Raw genomic sequence first — 19313 nt, 5'->3', positions numbered from 1 at the left:
TACTCGTAGCATCGTCAGTCCACCGCTCACGGCAAAGGCAGTGAAATTGACAAGAAGAGCGGGGTAGTAGTTGCGCTAAGAAGGATAGCACGCTTTTCTGTACCTCTCTTTGTTTTAACTTTCTGAGCGTGTTTTTAATTCAAACATATCATATCTATATGTTTTTGGAATCAGGAACCGACAAGGAATAAGATGAAAGTGTTTTTAAATTGATTTGGACAATTTAATTTTGATAATAATTTTTATATATTTAATTTTCAGAGCTTGTTTTTAATCCGAATATAACATATTTATATGTTTTTGGAATCAGCAAATGATGGAGAATAAGATAAACGTAAATTTGGATCGTTTTATAAATTTTTATTTTTTTTTACAATTTTCAGATTTTTAATGACCAAAGTCATTAATTAATTTTTAAGCCACCAAGCTGAAATGCAATACCGAACCCCGGGCTTCGTCGAAGATTACTTGACCAAAATGTGAACCAATTTGGTTGAAAAATGAGGGCGTGACAGTGCCGCCTCAACTTTCAGGAAAAGCCGGATATGACGTCATCAAAGACATTTATCAAAAAAATGAAAAAAACGTTCGGGGATTTCATACCCAGGAACTCTCATGTCAAATTTCATAAAGATCGGTCCAGTAGTTTAGTCTGAATCGCTCTACACACACACACACACACACACACACACACACACACACACACACACACACACACGCACACACACACGCACATACACCACGACCCTCGTTTCGATTCCCCCTCGATGTTAAAATATTTAGTCAAAACTTGACTAAATATAACAAAAAGAGGACACAGCAGTTACCAGATTAGTACTTTCTTTATCAATATTTCGGCAGAGACAAAGTGCCTTCTTCAGGATGTTATGATGAAAGTACAGAATGACGACACGTTAAAAACAGTGTAAAGAAAACTGTTGAATTAAATTTAAGAAAACTGAGAAGGAAAAAGAAACAATGTCAACCTTTCTTAATCTGGAAACAAACCAGACCTTTTGTTGGCCATTTATCACATTAAGGTACAAATACTACATAGAACCCCGGCGCCATTTTTATTTAATTTTATTCTATTGTATTTTTTATTCACCAAACCAAGTTACCGTTTGGTCGGCGGGCACGGTCATACACACCTTCGAGAAAGAGACCACCAACCTCTCCCCCCCCCTGTTGCGTGTCCTGGAAAACGACGCGACACCTTATCGTCACGTGGAGACGAGGAAGATACTGCCACCACCGGCATCGACACCGTCGCCGTCTCAACTGACACTATGGGGGCCCAATCGGAATGGGGTTAACCAGTGACAGTGTTTTCCCCTCTGTCCTCCTCCCTGCGACCTTGCTTTTGTCTTACGGACTGAGATTAATGGACTGCGATATTAATCCGATATATAGTATCTTCATTATTCTACTTACAGTAAAATGGCCAATCTAACTATTTGCTCATTAAATGTCCGTGGTCTGAGAAATAAAATAAAACGAAAAACATTATTTTATAAATTTTCAAAGGAACGCTACGATATAATTTGTTTGCAAGAAACGTATATAACGCACAACGACATTATCCAGTGGGAACTGGAATGGGGAGGGAAAATATTTTACAGTACGGCTACTAACCACAGTAAAGGACAAGTGATTCTCGTACGTAAACATTTTCCATATGAAGTGAACTGCACCCTAAGCACTCAACGCATTGTTGCGATTGAAGTTCATCTGGAGGAGAATAATTTGCACATTGTTAATGTATATGGTCCTAATGCTGAAGATGAAAAAGCTGCATTTTTTCGTGATGTCTATATTTGTAAAGAAAACTCTAATAACGAGATAATCTGCGGGGATTTCAACTGTGTGCTGGATAATAATTTAGATATTATCAGTGGTAGAAAACATAATGCTAAAGACGTTGAGCTATTTAATAAGACGGTAATTGATTCCAATTTAAATGATGTCTGGAGACTTTCACACGCAGAAGAGAAAGATTTCACATGGTCAAAAAAATTTCCATTTATAGCAAGGAGATTAGATTATATGCTTGCCTCCGACTTTGCTCTAAATAAATGTTATGAGTGTGAAAATATCTCGATGGCACACACCGATCACCGACTAATTCGACTGAAGTACTGCATCTCCCCAGTAGAAAGAGGACCCTCCTTTTGGAAATTCAACGACAATCATCTTAATGACCCTGATTTTGTTATAAAAATGAACAGTTTAATTGAGAACTATGTTATCGAAACCGATAATATGGATCCGCAAATAAGATGGGACCTATGTAAAATTAAAATCAGAGAATTTTGTATTGCTTATGGTAAAGAAAAGAAAAGAAAATTAATTTCCGAACGCTCCCTGCTTACGAAAGAGCTTAATGAAACGGACAAAAAACTGGCTTCCAACCCTTATGATGTACACCTTATGACTCACAGAGGCCAGGTTAAACAAAATCTAGAACTCCACGAATTAAATGAGGCAAAAAGCGCCCAAAAGCGATCAAAGGAAAAATATATTGCTGAAGGAGAAAAGAACACAAGATATTTTCTTGGGCTTGAAAAAATGCGAGCCAACATGAAGATCATGGATAAACTGCAAACTGCAGAAGGTAACACAGTCACCGCCCAAAGCGATATCCTACAAGAACAAGTTAAATTCTACAAAAACGTTTTTAAGAAAACCGATGATTTCTCAGAGGCACAGGCTAATACTTTTTTAGGAGAAGCTGATATCCCACAACTGACACGAGAACAAACTGAAGCGTTAGAAAACCCAGTAACTGAACAAGAACTTCTTAAAGCGTTAAAAAGAATGAAAAATGGTTCTTCACCGGGATGTGACGGAGTGACTACAAGTTTTATTAAATTCTTTTGGTCGAGAATAAGAGAGCTACTAGTAGGCTCGATTCAAAGATCCTTTCATGTAGGAGAAATGTCTCCCTCACAAAAAAAAGCTATTATAACCTTAATCCATAAAGGAAAAGACCTCACAAGAGATAACTTGTGTAACTGGAGACCCATCTCCCTTACAAATACAGACTATAAATTATTAGCAAAATGCCTTGCGCTCAGGATGTCGAATGTTATAAGTGATTTGATCTCAGAGGATCAAGTGGGATTCATTAAGGGTAGAAAAGCTAGTAATATTATCCGATTAATAGATGACGTAATTGAACATATGAATAATGAAAATAAACCCGGTATTTTATTGGCCCTAGATTATACACGTGCATTTGACTCTATCTCCAAGGAATTCATGCTATGGGCCTTCAGAAAATTCGGATTTGGCGAGAATTTTACGCATTGGGTTAAAGTTCTCACAAATGAGACCGAAAGTAGTATTAACTACCTTGGCTGGATTTCCGAACCATTCCCGATTGAGACAGGAATTCGCCAAGGCTGCCCGTTTTCGCCAATGGCCTTCATTCTCGGACTGGAAATTCTTGCAATAAAGATTAGAAACGATCCAAGCATACACGGACTTCGATTACCTCGCTCCCAGATAGAGACTAACAACTCAATTGATATGATAAAATTAGCAATGTACGCTGACGACATTAGCATGCTATTACAAGGAAAACAAGATCTGGAAAATGCAATGAAGCTTGTCACTGATTTCACGAAAATATCACAACTAAAAATTAATAAAAACAAAACGGAAGCAATGTGGCTAGGATCTCAAAAGGACAGCAGAGAACATCTCTGTGACTTAAAATGGAAAAAACAACTAAAGATTTTAGGTATAATCTTTAAAAATGATGTCACTGCATCAGACATAAATGAGAATTGGTCGGTAAGAATCGAAAAAATAGAAAGAATAATAAGTATATGGTCTAAAAGAAACCTTAGTATCACAGGCAAATTATGTATTGTAAAAAGTTTCTTGATTTCACAATTTGTATACCCAATGCAAGCTTTAAGTGCTCCAGCCACTATCCTACAGAAAGTAAATACAATCTTATTTCGATTTTTATGGAAAAAGAAGTACACAAATACGCGAGCCTTTGAAAAGGTAAAAAGATGTGTAATGTGCAACGTAGGGGAGAATGGAGGTTGTAATATGATAAACATAATAGATATGCAAGCCTCCTTTATGATGACATGGATAACTCAGTTAAAAATAGACACATCTGCCAAATGGAAATTAATACCAACCTACATCTTTAATGAAGTTGGAACAAACCTTTGCTGCCTCAATGCTACTGCCAATCCGAAAACATTTTTAGGACTCGAAAAAGTCAAATCTAAATTCTGGAAATCATGTCTAATTAAATGGCTTGAATTCAGAAATATATACCTGCCCAATACTGAATTCAAATATACCTGTCTCTGGAATAGCAAAGAGATAATGTACAGAAACAGACCTCTGTTCTTCAAGAGATGGACAAATGCATACATAAATTACGTCCAAGATATATGGACAGACGAGGGATTATTACCACTTGCACGTATTGCAGAAAAAATCGGGGACTACCCTGCTCTGCTGTTTGATTATAATGCAATGCGAACCGCGCTCATTGCGCAATCATTGCGAGCTGACAATAACCAAACTCAAGAAGCGACTGTCTCTCTAGAACCTCAATCTCTTAAAAACTGGACTCCCAAAAAATTTAGATCACTACTTACCAAACAAAAAGCAAATACTCCTTGCTCAATACATTTTTGGATGAATAAATATAACTATAAAATAGAAAGAAATAATTGGATGATAGCAAACAACTGCACCAAGGAAGAGCGACTAAGGCTACTTCACTGGAAGATATTGCATAATATCTACCCCACTAATATCTTACTACACAAAATGAAAAAACGTGAAAACAATCGCTGTAGTCTGTGTGGAGATATTGATTTCATTGAACATTTTTTCTTTAAATGCCCAAGAATATCACTTTTTTGGAAGAACGTAGAAAAGCAAATTTATATAAAGACAGGTTCACAGATAAAATTAAAAGAAACTGACGTTTTATTTGGTTTCCAACCGAACAAGCAACAGGACCAAACTATAAGAAATATTAACTTTATTCTGCTTGTTGCAAAAATGTCAATAAGTATATACAAATACGGAGAAGGCTTTGACCCAAATTGTATATTTGAAAGAGAGCTCTCCATTCGGCTTTTTGACTGAGAAACCCAGTACTATCATGCTATTGTAAATGACTCGTTGCAAATGTCAATGTATTAACTAAGGTGAACCAATGATGAAAACAATTATGACGAACAGCAAAATATATCATTATTATTAATTCATTTAAACACAAGCATGGTAATAGAGAGAGAGAGAGTGAGGGAGGGAGAGTGAGGGAGGGAGAGAGAGAGAGGGAGAGGGAGAGAGAGAGAGAGGGAGAGAGAGAGAGAGATTGAGAGAGGAAGAGAGAGAGAGGGGGGGCAAGGGGAGGGCGCGAGAGAGAGAGAGGTAGAGAAAGAGCGGAGGGAGGGGTGGGAGAGAGTGAGCGAGAAAGAGAGATTTTCGAAGATTGTCCATGTTAAACGAAAGAATGATATTATTGCTATTTATAACCCTATCTGTTTATGTTTAAACTGTTCAGCATAGCTCACAGTATCAGAGAGAGAGAGAGAGAATGGTAGGGTTTATGTTTAAACTGTTCAGCATCGCTCACAGTATTAGAGAGAGAGAGAGAGAGAGAGAGTGGCAGGGAGGGTAAGAGAGACAGAGAAGGGGAGAGGGGGAGAGAGAGAGAGAGGACGATTAAAGATAGAGAGAGGGAGAGAGGGGAGGGGAGGGAGAGAGAGGATGGGGAGAGAGAATAAAGAAAGAGAGAAAGTGTGCAAATGCCAGTTGACGGAGAGAATTATAGCTAAATTATAATTGATTGAAAATATTGTACATTTTCGAAGATTGTCCATGTTAAACGAAAGAATGATATTATTATTATTTATAACCCATTCTGTTTACGTTTAAACTGTTCAGCTTCGCTCACAGTATCATACTCGTAGCGAGTCATATTGTAACTGAGGTTCAAAAAAGAAATAAGAAAAAAAAGAAGAAAAAAAAAAAAAAAAAAAAAAAAAAAAAAAAAAAAAAATAGTACATTCTTTATCAATATTTCGGCAGAGACAAACTGCCTTCTTCAGGATGTTATGATGAAAGTACAGAATGACGGCACGTTAAAAACAGTGTAAGGAAAACTGTTGAATTAAATTTAAGAAAACTGAGAAGGAAAAAGAAACAATCTATGTCAACCTTTCTTAATCTGGAAACAAACCAGACCTTTTGTTGGCCATTTATCACATTAAGGTACAAATACTACATAGAACCCCGGCGCCATTTTTATTTAATTTTATTCTATTGTATTTTTTATTCTTTTTTTGATTTTATTCCTTTCTTACCTGTTAGAAGACTCCGGTCTCGGAGTACTTGACCGAATCCTGGGTAATTTTCCCTGAGAAAAGTCATAATGTTTCTCCAAGAGTTCCAGAATGTTCATCCCCTCCACGTCCATGTCATCAGAAAAACACACCGACGAGCTTCCGTCTTCAGTGAACGTTACGGAAGTGACGTCAGAATGTTCCCGCCACCAAGATGGCGGCTCATTGGTTTGAACTATCATTTCCGCCCAGTTGACGGATTTGGATTCACTGTCCATTTTCTCCTTGGCATTCTTCATGAAGTCGAATTTTCAACCGGAAAGAGTCAAATAATATGTTATTACTACATACTCCTTAGAATGCAAACCTTCCGAGCTCACAAGAGCATCGAACATTACCAACGCGTTTTTTTTTAGCTCTTTAGTTTTTGAAAATTAGGCGGAAAAGTTTCGGAATCAAGCTTAAGCTTTCTCTGGCTGATTTTCTGAGCAGTGTAAGTATTGTTGCTGTCGCGTCGTTGTCGCGTCTAGCACTGGGTCACGAACTGAACAACATTAGGTTTGCTTCGAACTGAAGTCAAGGGTTTTAACTCACACGCTCGCTCTTGACAATTCTTCGTGAAGATCGATTTTCTTCAAGAGGATTTCGAACAATATACTTCAAACGTCATCCGAGATAGCAGGCAATCGATTTCTTCAAGTTTACATTTAAAAGTCTTTCGACCGTGTGGAACTGACTTTCAAGATTGGTATTCATCTCGAGATTATGATTATCTGGTCACACAAAGTATAGGAGAGATGGGAGACTGAATGCTTCCAGACCAATCTCTTGAATACAGAAGTCCTCCTTGAACCTTGCACAACGATAAATGCAAAGAAATCCAACACTTTTTACGAAACTGATCTAAAACTTGAAATACGAAACAATAAAGATCCGGGGAACAGCCATCAGCAAATGACAGGTAAACAATCCAGACTTGGACTGCACAGTGCCCCGCGCGACCTGAACATCAAAACTGTGACAAATAATTATCTTTCGGACATTTTCATAGATCTGCTTTGTGATTGTAAATTACACAAAAAAACCGAGACGACTGCACCCCTTTATATGGCAGTCATGCCTTTGAAAAAGGCAGGCAGGGCTCAATGTATCTTCAGAATAATGCACCCAGACTAGAGAACCAATTCTAGCTTTTTAGGCAATTAGTGCACTACAGTTGTGTACATTTTCCCAGAACAAAATATGTTCACCTTGTCCTGTGAAAGTGCCAATCAAAAACAACAAATACCATCTGTCTTTGCGATCGAATCAGAATGTAAGAGAAAAGGGGTTGCCTTGCCATGCAGACAAGAGTTGACACAAGTGCGAAGAGTTCTAACCATGTTGACAAAGCTACTTTTATAAATCCTAATCAACTATTCCTCAGCTGACATCTTTTTCAAAGAAGCCATGCGGCACAAGAAAGCTCTTCACACTTTGGGCACAAGACCTGGCATAAGTCGGCAGAAATGTGTTTCATAAGATCGTTCAAGCTTTGGGAAAACAAAAGCCTGACATTTTTTGGTTTCACATACACACACTGTTTGGTTTAAGATGCGATGGTTTTTTATTGTAGCTGCGTACCTGGAGAGAGTGAACGCGTGTGGATTTTTATTCTGTATGTAGTTGATTAATAATTTTCCCATTGCTGGTTGGTAAAGAACTTCCTTGTTTTTTATTTGAATTTGATTAAGTTAATTTTGAAATATGTTTACTGATACAGTGGAATATCCCACCCAAGAATTCTGCTGAAAAGTGAAATTCGCACTGCCTAAATGTGTATTGTGATAACTGTAGTGATTCGCTTTGTTATTCAAATCTACGACGCATCCTATTTCGTCTCTAGATTGTTCGCTTTTACACAGATTTACATCAATTTGCTTTTTTTCAGAGAGAGAGGAAAAAAGACATTTGTGACCTTCCACCACGGAATGAGTCGCATGTCACCTTTGCATGATTTTCATATTTTTACATTTTCATAAAGAGTTTTTTATGCTCTATCCAGTGGTGAAAACCGTTTTAGAAAATAGCGAAAACTTATATGAGTTATAAGCCTGTGACTAAGGTGACCCTCACACTGTTACCAGACACTCCCCGGACTTATGTCTTGCGCAGAACCACGCAAGGTGGCATGCGACTCATTTCGTGGCGGAGGGTCACATTTACGAATTCATATACACCATTTACATCAGGGAAACCCTGCGTCCAAACCGTCACATTATTTCGGTATATGGTATAGACAAAAAAATCCGCTGAAAACTGACAGTGAAATAACTTTGAAGTTTCAAGCTCCTTAAAATCCAAATCCGAAACCAAAACATCCCAGAAATGCAAGAAACTCCCGTACTCACAAGTACTCACAACATGCCTTGTTCACCTGATCGCGCCGGGGAAAGAAAGAACCGATGATGTTTTACACATTTCAGAGGAGATTCCTGGCAAAGATACTGAGACTTCAAAACCAAGTCCGCGGCAGTAACTTAGAATTCAAGTGGAACCACGGTGAAAGTGACACCATGAGGATCTTATCCCACTGCCCTTGTCGCTAGCACGCACGTGAATCCGACACAAAGGCGTCTCTATCACACTCTGTTGCACACACAGATACTGACTCTTAATCTTGTCAATTTGCATCGCTAATCAGTTTCAACGAAGTACTTTCACAACACCTATACACACCCCGACAACAGAAAAGTGTTATTTTCATTCGTGATCAGTTTCAGCTAGAATCTTAAAAAAAAATATAAAGGTGACAAGACAATAAGAGACATTCTATTGTCAACTTGCATCGCTAATCAGTTTCAACTAAGTGCCTCCACGAACACCTGCACACACTGCGACAACAGAAAAGTGTTAGTTTCAGTTTCACAATGTTTAGAGACGACAAGACAACACGAGACATTCTATTGTCAGTTTGTATCGGTAATCAGTTTTAACGAAGTGTCAGCAAAACATTTATATATGACTAAGTGCCAAAAGGTGCTCACAGAACAGAAGACGACTTTGTTTTACAATAAAAATGTTTCTAAAAACGTGTGTCTGCTGAAAATTGGTGTGTGTGTGGATGAATGTGCGAAGAGATAGTGGACATAATTTCGTGTGTCTGACTTGAACGGTTTTGAAGTTATCTTTGTTTAAAGTCAAAAATAACGCCAAAACCGGCCATCTGAAAAAGGACATCGTGATACCTCGTGTTTTGAATATGCCACAGAAAAATAACAAGAAGCACAAATGAATTGCATTTAGTTTGATTGAATGCCTGAAACATCGCTTTACAGACGAGACCAAACGTCAAATCTAAATCTCGAGAGAATTTTTTTTTTTCGATAACCGAATTTTAAGGTGTCGCACGCAAGATGATTCGTCATCACGGCATACATTTTTCAATCGCAGATATTTACTAAATTTCTTTTTCAAAAACTCTGGAATTGATGTCGACACGTCAAGCGATAACGGTGTATCAAACTGCTGTCTTTCAAGTAATCCAGCAAAGACTGCAGAACTTTTGAACAGCATTTTTGAAAACGATTTGAAAATTTCGTCATATCTTGCGTGCGACAAAATGTTCGGTAATTAACGGTTATTTTCTTTTAAAAACAAAATTTACATGTACAAAGATCTACTTCATTTACGGAACCACGTGACACATTCTGTGTTCAAAATTTGTGAAGAAATCACGAACCACGATTGCGCTATCAAGTGTTGAAATTATGTCGTCAACATCTTTTCAGATCTTGCGTGCGACACCTTCTTGCGTTCAACATAAAATGTCACTACCTTATCGAGTTTAATGGGTAAAACTAACTATTTGTTGTCTTAGTTTAATCTTCTTAATTAAAAGCGTAATAAAACCGAACTTCTAAGATGAATTTTAATTGAGATTAGCGAAAGAGCGGGCACGCAAGTCGACCTTAAAGTAAAAGAATGATAACACGAGCGTTTGTCGTGTTGTCTTGCGTGCAACACATTGTCCAAAAAGGAAAATGTATATTTTTCTCAGACGTTTTTTAAGTTGAAACCTTGAAACTTCACACACATTTGGGGTTTAATCGCCCCCATGCATGGTAAAAGTCTTGTTGACCCTTGTCAGATTTCAAGGTCACGGCTGGGTCACATGTGGTTCAGAAAACGGATGAAACATATTTTTTCAGAGATTTTTGAAGCTAGAACCTTCAAACTTCAAACAACGCTTTTGCTTAATGATTGTTCAACATGGAGAATTCAAGGTTGATCCTTGAGAAATGTGAAGGTCACAGCAGGGTCTCGTGTGGGTAAAAAAAAAAAAACATAACCTTTTTCTCAGAGTTTTTCAAAGCAAGAACCTTGAAAGTTCACATCTTTGGGCTTAATAGCCTCCATACACGGTTAAAGTCTTGTTGACCTTTGTCGAATCTCAAGGTCACATGGGCAAATCAAAAACACGAAAATGCATCATTATCTCAGTTGTTTTTAAAGGGAGAGCCTTCAAACATCACACAACTCTCAACTCCGACTTAAAGAAGTTAAGGTAGATCCTTGTCACATGTCAAGGTCACAGAAAGGTCTCGTACGGGTAAAGCAAACAAAACAAACAGATAATATTCATTTTTTCAGCTTTGTTGTTAGCTAGAATAGAGGCACATGCCACCATTCCATTCAACATGACTCATAGAAATGTATGATGTATGACGTAATTGCATTGTGTGTAATGACGCGGCTGCCTCTGTAGTTATTCCAGCCTTTGAAGAAATGGCGTTTTTCCTTGCTTGGACACATTTTTCCTTTTCTTGGATGTTTCCGGAGTTTGGGTGAGTTTGGTGTATATGGTTGAACACAATTTAAAATTTGCATAAAAGTGTATTAAAATAAACAGTGGTAGCCAGTCTCATCTGTTGTGTCGACAATTTAATCTCTTTTGTGTGACCTCAACTTGACCCCTCTGAATGCTCTCAATCATGGAAATTGACCACACTTTGATTATAACCAAACAACATCAAAACTTTGGAATGTGTGAAGTTTCAAAGGTGTTGCTTAAAAGGCGTTCGTGAAAATGACAATTGTATGTGTCTGACTTCAATGCGACCCCGCTGCGACCTTGACGTTTGATTTTATCAACCAGACTTTCATCATGTGTGAATGACTTCAAACACTATAAAACTAGTTGAAGAAATTGACAATTTTTCAAAGTTTAAGCCAGATGGCACTGCTGTGACCTTGAAATTTGACAAACATTAACCAGGCGGTCACCTTTTTTAGAAAATATCCTTAAAGGATCTTTAACCTCACTGTGACCTTGGAATTTGATGAGGTTTAATTTAACTTGCGTAGTGTGCCAAGTTTCAAGGCCCTAGCTTCAAAAACATATGAGAAAACCTCATTGAAAAATGTATATGTTTGACCTCAACGCGACCCTGCTGTGACCTTGACTTTTTCAACCAGACTTTAATCGTGTGTGAACATTATACACTAGAACTGTGTGTATTTTCAAAGCTCGTGCTATAAACGCGCTGAATAAATTGAAAATATTCCACATTTGGACCAGATGTGACCCCGCTGTGACCTTGAACTTTGACAAAGATTAACAAGCAGGTCACTTTTAATGAGGTTTTATAAAAATGCTGAAAGTATGTGAAGTGTGTAAAGTCTAACTGATCTAGTATTAAAACATGTAAGACGTGACAACGACAATTTTCCAGTTTGCAAAGGAAATTTAACCTCGCTGTGACCTTGAAATTCAATGTTGTTTAATGTGATGTGCACCATACCTGGAGGTCATTATACTTTGGTTGTGTGCCAAGTTTCAAAGCCCTAGCTTTAAAAACGTGCGAGATAACCTTAATGCTATGACTCAGTGCCGTTTTGAATGATATAACGAACAAAATTATCGTTATTTGTAAAATCATTTGGGTAAATTTATCTTTTCTTTTCGTAATTGGGTTCCAGCATCTGTTGTCTTAACAAAAATCACAATATCAGTCGTGTTTGTCAACTTTTATTTTTTAGCCCCTTTGTCCGCTTTTCGTGCGCACCTTTTGGCACTTAGTCATATATAAAGGCCATGGTGATGAGAAAACTAACTTTAGTAAACTTCAAGCGTTGATCAGTTTCAAGCATGCCTTTCGCAGCAACTGGAAACATTCCGATAACAAGAAACGTAAACAGTTGTACATTTTAAATTTGCATCAGTAATCAGTTCCAATCAAGTTCTTTCACAACATCCAGAGGCACCACGCCAACAAGGAAACTGACTGCTGCAAACTCGCATCTGCGATCATTCCCAGTGACATTTCTCCATACACTATCAAAACTGGCGGTTGTGATTTTTTTTTCAAGGGTTGTAAGTTTCAGCGAAGCTTCTTCACAAACATAGCAAAAATTACCTGACAACAAGAATCCGTTCCGAGATTAGCTTGCTGGGGTAAAACTGCAAGTGTTTCATTCGAGTTCAATTTCTGTCCACTGAGTTTTCCGAAGGTTTCTTTCTGAACAAAGGTGTGAAAGCACTCCTCTCATACGTAAGATGTCAGGACAGAAAAAACGGTACGGGTTGATAATTATATGTTATTAGATTTTAATTAGAGCAAAAAACGAGACCAGTACGCGATTTATGCTCTCCTATATGTGTCGACTGAGCGACGGTAATCTTTACTTCAGCTATCTAGATTATTCAGCAAATAAAACGTGAAAGAAATCAAAGAAATCATGAAAGAAAGAGTTTATTGATTCAGACTTAAGGACTTAAAGGTGATCGGATACACTGGCAATTATGAATACGAAAATTGCTTTCCGAAAGACGGTTCTTGCTCTAGGACTAAACAGTATTCAATTAAATGGAAATTATACATTAGAGATTGCCCTATAAACGACGGGGCCATACTTTCGGTCGAAACAGTATTCAACACTAAGGGTATTGTGCTTTGGAAATTACTTTCCGAACGAATGATCTGGCTCCACGACTAAAGGTTAATCAAAAGCGCTGGAAATTATGAACAGGTAATTGCTTTCTGAACCACTGCTTTTCATAGACAATTACGTTAAAAATAATTGCGGCTTGCGTTGTTCATTTTTAAGTTTTTCCTGCGAGGCCTTGCGACGACTTTCCGTCATTTCTTGAATATTCGTCCTGCAGTATGGAATATTCTTCGTTAAATCCTAGCGAATAATTTCAATGCTGTTGATGTTTAGGTTGAGCAACAGCAACACTAACTCAGACGAATATTGTTCTTTTTTTTAATTACGATTTTTTTGGGCAAAATTCATTGTTAGTATAACATGTAACGGCAAAACATGAAATACCTTCGATGCTGATTCACCATGATCTTTGAGAAAAACGTATTTTACAACTGTGATACTGCAAACTTGATGTTCGTCTCGACGCTCCAGAAATGAGAAAGGCGGGGACAAAATAGAATCTGGTTCAAAGAAAGAAAACTATGTTAAAACATTTTTAGTCAAAACTGGACAAAATGTAAAAAGAGAGAAACAACACAAACCACTCCACAGACGCTGTGGGTAGTGAAAGTCAAAATAGTCTTTGCTTCTCATTCGTGTTTTTGCCATTTTCAACGTAATTTTCGCAATTTTCAATGTATTATTTCATTGCATTATGAATTTAAATTCATTGTTGTTGTTTGTTCTCCTTCCTCACCAACACACAAACACTAACGTTCAACTGACAAACACAGTTAAACAGTTGACCCTTCCTGGTCGAAACACAGAACTCAGAACTAAACTGTCGCAGCATATAAAGGATCTCCCCAGAAAGCGTGTGTACAGTATGGGTTATATCAGTAGGTGTTTATGGTTTAAACATCACAGCATGATCTAGTAGCAGGGACTCATCAATTACCTGGGACCACCTCAGTGTCTGGAGAAAAGGTGACATGAGACTTACAAGACCACCTCAACTTTCCCACAGCACAAAGGAATGCTGACAATATTACGGAATCGGTAGAGGGAGGGGCGGGGATGTAGCTCAGTCGGTAGCGCGCTGGATTTGTATCCAGTTGGCCGCTGTCAGCGTGAGTTCGTCCCCACGTTCGGCGAGAGATTTATTTCTCAGAGTCAACTTTGTGTGCAGACTCTCCTCGGTGTCCGAACACCCCCGTGTGTACACGCAAGCACAAGACCAAGTGCGCACGAAAAAGATCCTATAATCCATGTCAGAGTTCGGTGGGTTATAGAAACACGAAAATACCCAGCATGCTTCCTCCGAAATCGGCGTATGGCTGCCTAAATGGCGGGGTAAAAAAACGGTCATACACGTAAAATTCCACTCGTGCAAAAAAACACGAGTGTACGTGGGAGTTTCAGCCCACGAACGCAGCAGAAGAAGAAGGTAGAGGGAGAAGACGGGGGTGGGGTGGGGTGGGGTGGGGTGGGGTTTGGGGAACCCCGCAGTGGCCGGGGTAGTGTGGGAGGGTGCATGTGCAGGGGGAAGGAGATTTAAATGGGGGGGGGGGGGGAATTTGAATGGGGGAGGGGGAGGGGGAGGGGGAGGGGGAGACGACTGAGGTAGAGGGGGAAATCTGGGGGTGGGGACGTATCATCCTATACCTTCCTGTTTGTACTGGGGTAGTGTGGGAGGGTGCATGTGCAGGGGGAGGGGGATTTGAATGGGGGGGGGATTTGAACGGGGGGGGGGGGGGGGGAAGGGGAGACGACTGAGGTAGAGGGGGAAATCTGGGGGTGGGGACGTATCATCCTATACCTTCCGGTTTGCGCTGGAATGTCCCGGGCCTGCCGTTCGCGGATAATGTTTTGGAACACGATTTACAGTCGGTTATTCTGGGTGACATCATCAATTAGAATATGTTTCGTTTGTTTGTCTGTCGAAGTTATTTTACGCGTTTAAAGATTAAGGCGGACTTAATCATTCTTAATCATTCTGATACATAAACTTTAAAGAGATTAGGCAAGTTAAAATCCATAATATTCAGGAAAACACCATCCGCGAAAGGTAATTTTCAATTTACAAACGTTTCATACGTGGCCCGCAGACTATAACAATATCCCATAATTCCTTGTGCCCACTCCCCCCCCCCCCCCCCCCCCTCTCCACCGGCACACCCCCATCGAACTATGAAACCATCATTCAGCCTTATCACAAACCGTACGGTACCTAAACTACTATTATCCCGATTGATCTTATCATAACGCCGAGTGATATAAGAACTCTTCAGGTATTCATTTTTGTATCGTAATATTGTCATGATGATGTACAGACGGTGTAGAATATTATTGATATTCTGTGGAGCTCTTGCTAGAAATGTGACACATTGATTTGATACCTACTCTAGAAAGATCTTGTCGCTTTTCATGATGGCAATTTTCTAAGAATTAAAGGAATAAAGGAGGAGATATCAGCACGTTGGGGGAAAGAGAAGAAGGAAATGGGAAGCCTTCTTTACAACAGAACTTATCCGTCTTGAAACAAGTGTTTAGCCGAACCCATAAGAAAAAGCCAGAGAAGACCCCGTTGTGAAAACGCTTTTTTGTCAGCGCAGAATTTTTGTCACACGCGCGTACGCATGCACGTACACATACACACACAAACACACGCACGCATGCACGTACGTACGCATGCACGCATACACACACACACACAAGCACACACACACACACACACACACACACACACACACACGCACACACACACACACTCTCTCTCTCTCTCTCTTTCTTTCTCTCTTTCTCGCGCGCGCTAAAAAAATAAAATAAAACAAAAACCCAACATCTTATGAGCTGAAAATGCCTGTATGAACTTTCATCCAAAGGAAAGTCAAGAACGAAAAGAAACATAATTATAAACTCATGCAACCATATTCTGATCAAACGAGGGTAATATCGATCCCATTATAAACGCAGCGTTGTACCAATAGCATTCCGGTGGTCCTTGGCCGTACAAGGCTTGAAGGTGAATCAATCGAGCACCTTTTGCTCGGTCTCTCTCTCTATCTCGTTCTCACACTCTCTCTCTATCTATCTCTCTCTCTGTCTGTCTCTCTCTCTCTCTCTCTCTCTGTCTGTCTGTCTGTCTCTGTCTAAGTCTCTGTCTCTGTCTCTGTCTCTCTCTTTTTTTATTTTTTTTTAATTTTTATTTTTACATTTAGTCAAGTTTTGACTAAATGTTTTAACATAGAGAAGGAATCGAGACGAGGGTCGTGGTGTATGTGTGTGTGTGTGTGTGTGTGTGTGAATGTGTGTGTTGTGTGTGTGTGTGTGTGTATGTGGTGTATGTGTGTGTGTGTGTCTGTCTGCCTGTGCGTGTGTGTAGAGCGATTCAGATCAAACTACTGGACCGATCTTTATGAAATTTTACATGAGAGTTTTTGGGAATGATATCCCCGGATATTTTTTTTCTTTTTTTCGATAAATACCTTTGATGACGTCATATCCGGCATTTTGTAAAAGTTGAGGCGGCACTGTCACACCCTCATTTTTCAATCAAATTGATTGAAATTTTGGCCAAGCAATCTTCAACGAAGGCCGGACTTCGGTATTGCATTTAAGCTTGGTGGCTTAAAAGTTAATTAATGAAGTTGGTCATTAAAAATCTGAAAATTGTAAAAAAAAAAATTATCTTATAAAACGATCCAAATTTACGTTCATCTTATTCTTCATCATTTTCTGATTCCAAAACCATATAAATATGTTATATTTGGATTAAAAACAAGCTCTGAAAATTAAAAATATAAAAATTATGATCAAAATTTAATTTTCGAAATCAATTTAAAAACACTTTCATCTTATTTCTTGTCGGTTCCTGATTCCAAAAACATATAGATATGATATGTTTGGATTAAAAACACGCTCAGAAAGTTAAAACAAAGAGAGGTACAGAAAAGCGTGCTATCCTTCTGGTTTAAACAAAACTTTATTCAATTTTAATCTTGACAAGAACAATGCATGGATGATTACATACTCAAGCATATAATGCTTATTTTAAGCAATCATAGTAATTACAAAACAAAGGTTAGCATGATGGCGGAATAAGTACATTAGCTCATTTCAGGAAACGAAAAACAAAACAAAAGACAAAACAGATACACAAACAAGCAGAAAATGGGAAGGGGTTGGTGATACAGGAGGTGGGGAAAGGGCAGCTAGCTAGTAGCTAGCTTAAGGGAAAAAGAAGAAGAAGAAGAAGACTTGGAGCGCCAATATTTGAGGGGATTTTTTCAATTGTAATAAATGCACATAAGATCAGACACTCGCACAAAGTTAATGCATATTGTGATCAGAGGAAAAGTCACTACATTGCGCATAAATCGAGACATAATTGATAAGTCGGAAAACAACAAAAGAACATGAGAGAGGTTATGGGGAAAAATTTGTCAGGCAGCATGTCGCATGACAGTGTCTAATAAATGTAATGAGTGAAGTATAGAGGCTCATTTACGGAACCTGCCCTTCTCAGCGCAACTACTACCCAGCTCTTCTTGTCAATTTCACTGCCTTTGCCACGAGCGGTGGGCTGACGATGCTACGAGTATACGGTCTTGCTGAAAAATTGCATTGCGTTCAGTTCATTTTGTGAGTTCGACAGCTTGACTAAATGTTGTATTTTCGCCTTACGCGACTTGTTTTTTTATTCAATTAATAAAACACAAGATAACAAACATGGTAACTGTAGTTTCTGTTTGCACACATACTCTCTCATTTACATGCGGTTCAGAAAAACTTTTACATTATACAAAAGGACAAAAAATAGTCATACGTGAAAAAAAATATACGTGTCAACATGTGTAGCATCAAAATGATCATATGTCATCATTATGGATCTTTTTAAAAACAATATTCGCATCATAATGTATGGCTGTCTTTACCTTATATCAAAGAAAATAAACAATAATTTGTTTTTAATTAATAAAACTTCAGACTAACGAAATCTCAAAACAACATGATTTCCAAAAATAATTTTCAGTGTTAATCGTGAATCGGTTTTTTTAAAAATGCTTACGCACATCTTTGCGATTAAAATAATGTGATTAATCTTCTTCATATTTTTGCTGTTACTTTTTATACCAAAAAGCACATCTGTAACATTCAACCTAATTCTTTCGCCAATGTTTACTAAAATGTACATTTCAATATATTTCGAAAACCTGAGCACTGTTGGGCATTGAAAGAAAAAATGCTCCAATACATCAAGTTCATCCTTACAATATGTACAGTTTTTACTTGCCTTCACTCTCTCTCTGTTTGTCTCTCTATCTGTCTGAGTGTCTGTGTGTCTGTCTGTCTGTCTGTCTCTTTCTCTCTGTATGCCGTGTGTGTGTGTGTGTGTGTGTGTGTGTGTGTGTGTGTGTGTGTGTGTGTGTGTGTGTGTGTGTGTGTGTGTGTGTGCCCTCTCTCTCTCTATCTCACACACACACACACACACACACACACACACACACACACACACACAGACAAGACTGTTCGAGCTGTCGGTATGTCAGGGAGTCTGTCTGTCTGTCTGTCTGTCTGTCTGTCTCTGTCTGTCTGTCTGTCTCTGTCTGTCTGTCTGTCTGTCTCTCTGTCTGTCTCTTTCTCTCTGTCTCTCTCTCTCTCTCTCTCTCTCTCTCTCTCTCTCTCTCTCTCTCTCTCTCCTGCTTTCTCGCTCAAGAAGGAGCACGATCATATCAGTAATGATGACATGGAATGAGAACAATGAACATTTACATACCTGATAACGACACGGGTGACGAAAATGAAGGCAGCAACAACGACAAATATGATAAGAACAATATGACAATCACTACGATAATAATTAGTACACCACTGCTAAGTGTGATTATGATGATAATCATCAGAAAAATATTGTAGATGTCGACATTGATGACAACTAATACACCACGCTTGTATGACGATGACGACAGTTGCAATGTCGGTGACACATCCCCCCCTCCCCCGACACAGACACAGAAACAGACGGATACACACACACACACACACACACACACACACACACACACACAC

General features: G+C 38.6%; 2 protein-coding genes across 6 annotated transcripts in view; one reads left to right on the top strand and one right to left on the bottom strand.

Moving 5' to 3' along the window:
• LOC138958869 (uncharacterized) overlaps positions 1 to 19313 on the top strand; it is a 291914-nt gene that overhangs the window by 17034 nt on the left and 255567 nt on the right. The window lies entirely within an intron of this gene.
• LOC138958863 (cilia- and flagella-associated protein 337-like) overlaps positions 1 to 19313 on the bottom strand; it is a 90282-nt gene that overhangs the window by 43888 nt on the left and 27081 nt on the right. The gene's annotated exons all lie outside the window — the stretch shown is intronic.

Source organism: Littorina saxatilis, linkage group LG2 (genome assembly GCF_037325665.1).
Source record: "Littorina saxatilis isolate snail1 linkage group LG2, US_GU_Lsax_2.0, whole genome shotgun sequence".
NCBI classification, from domain to species: domain Eukaryota; kingdom Metazoa; phylum Mollusca; class Gastropoda; order Littorinimorpha; family Littorinidae; genus Littorina; species Littorina saxatilis.
Note: the sequence above shows the minus strand (reverse complement) of the source record. Positions and strands in the feature narration are given on the sequence as shown.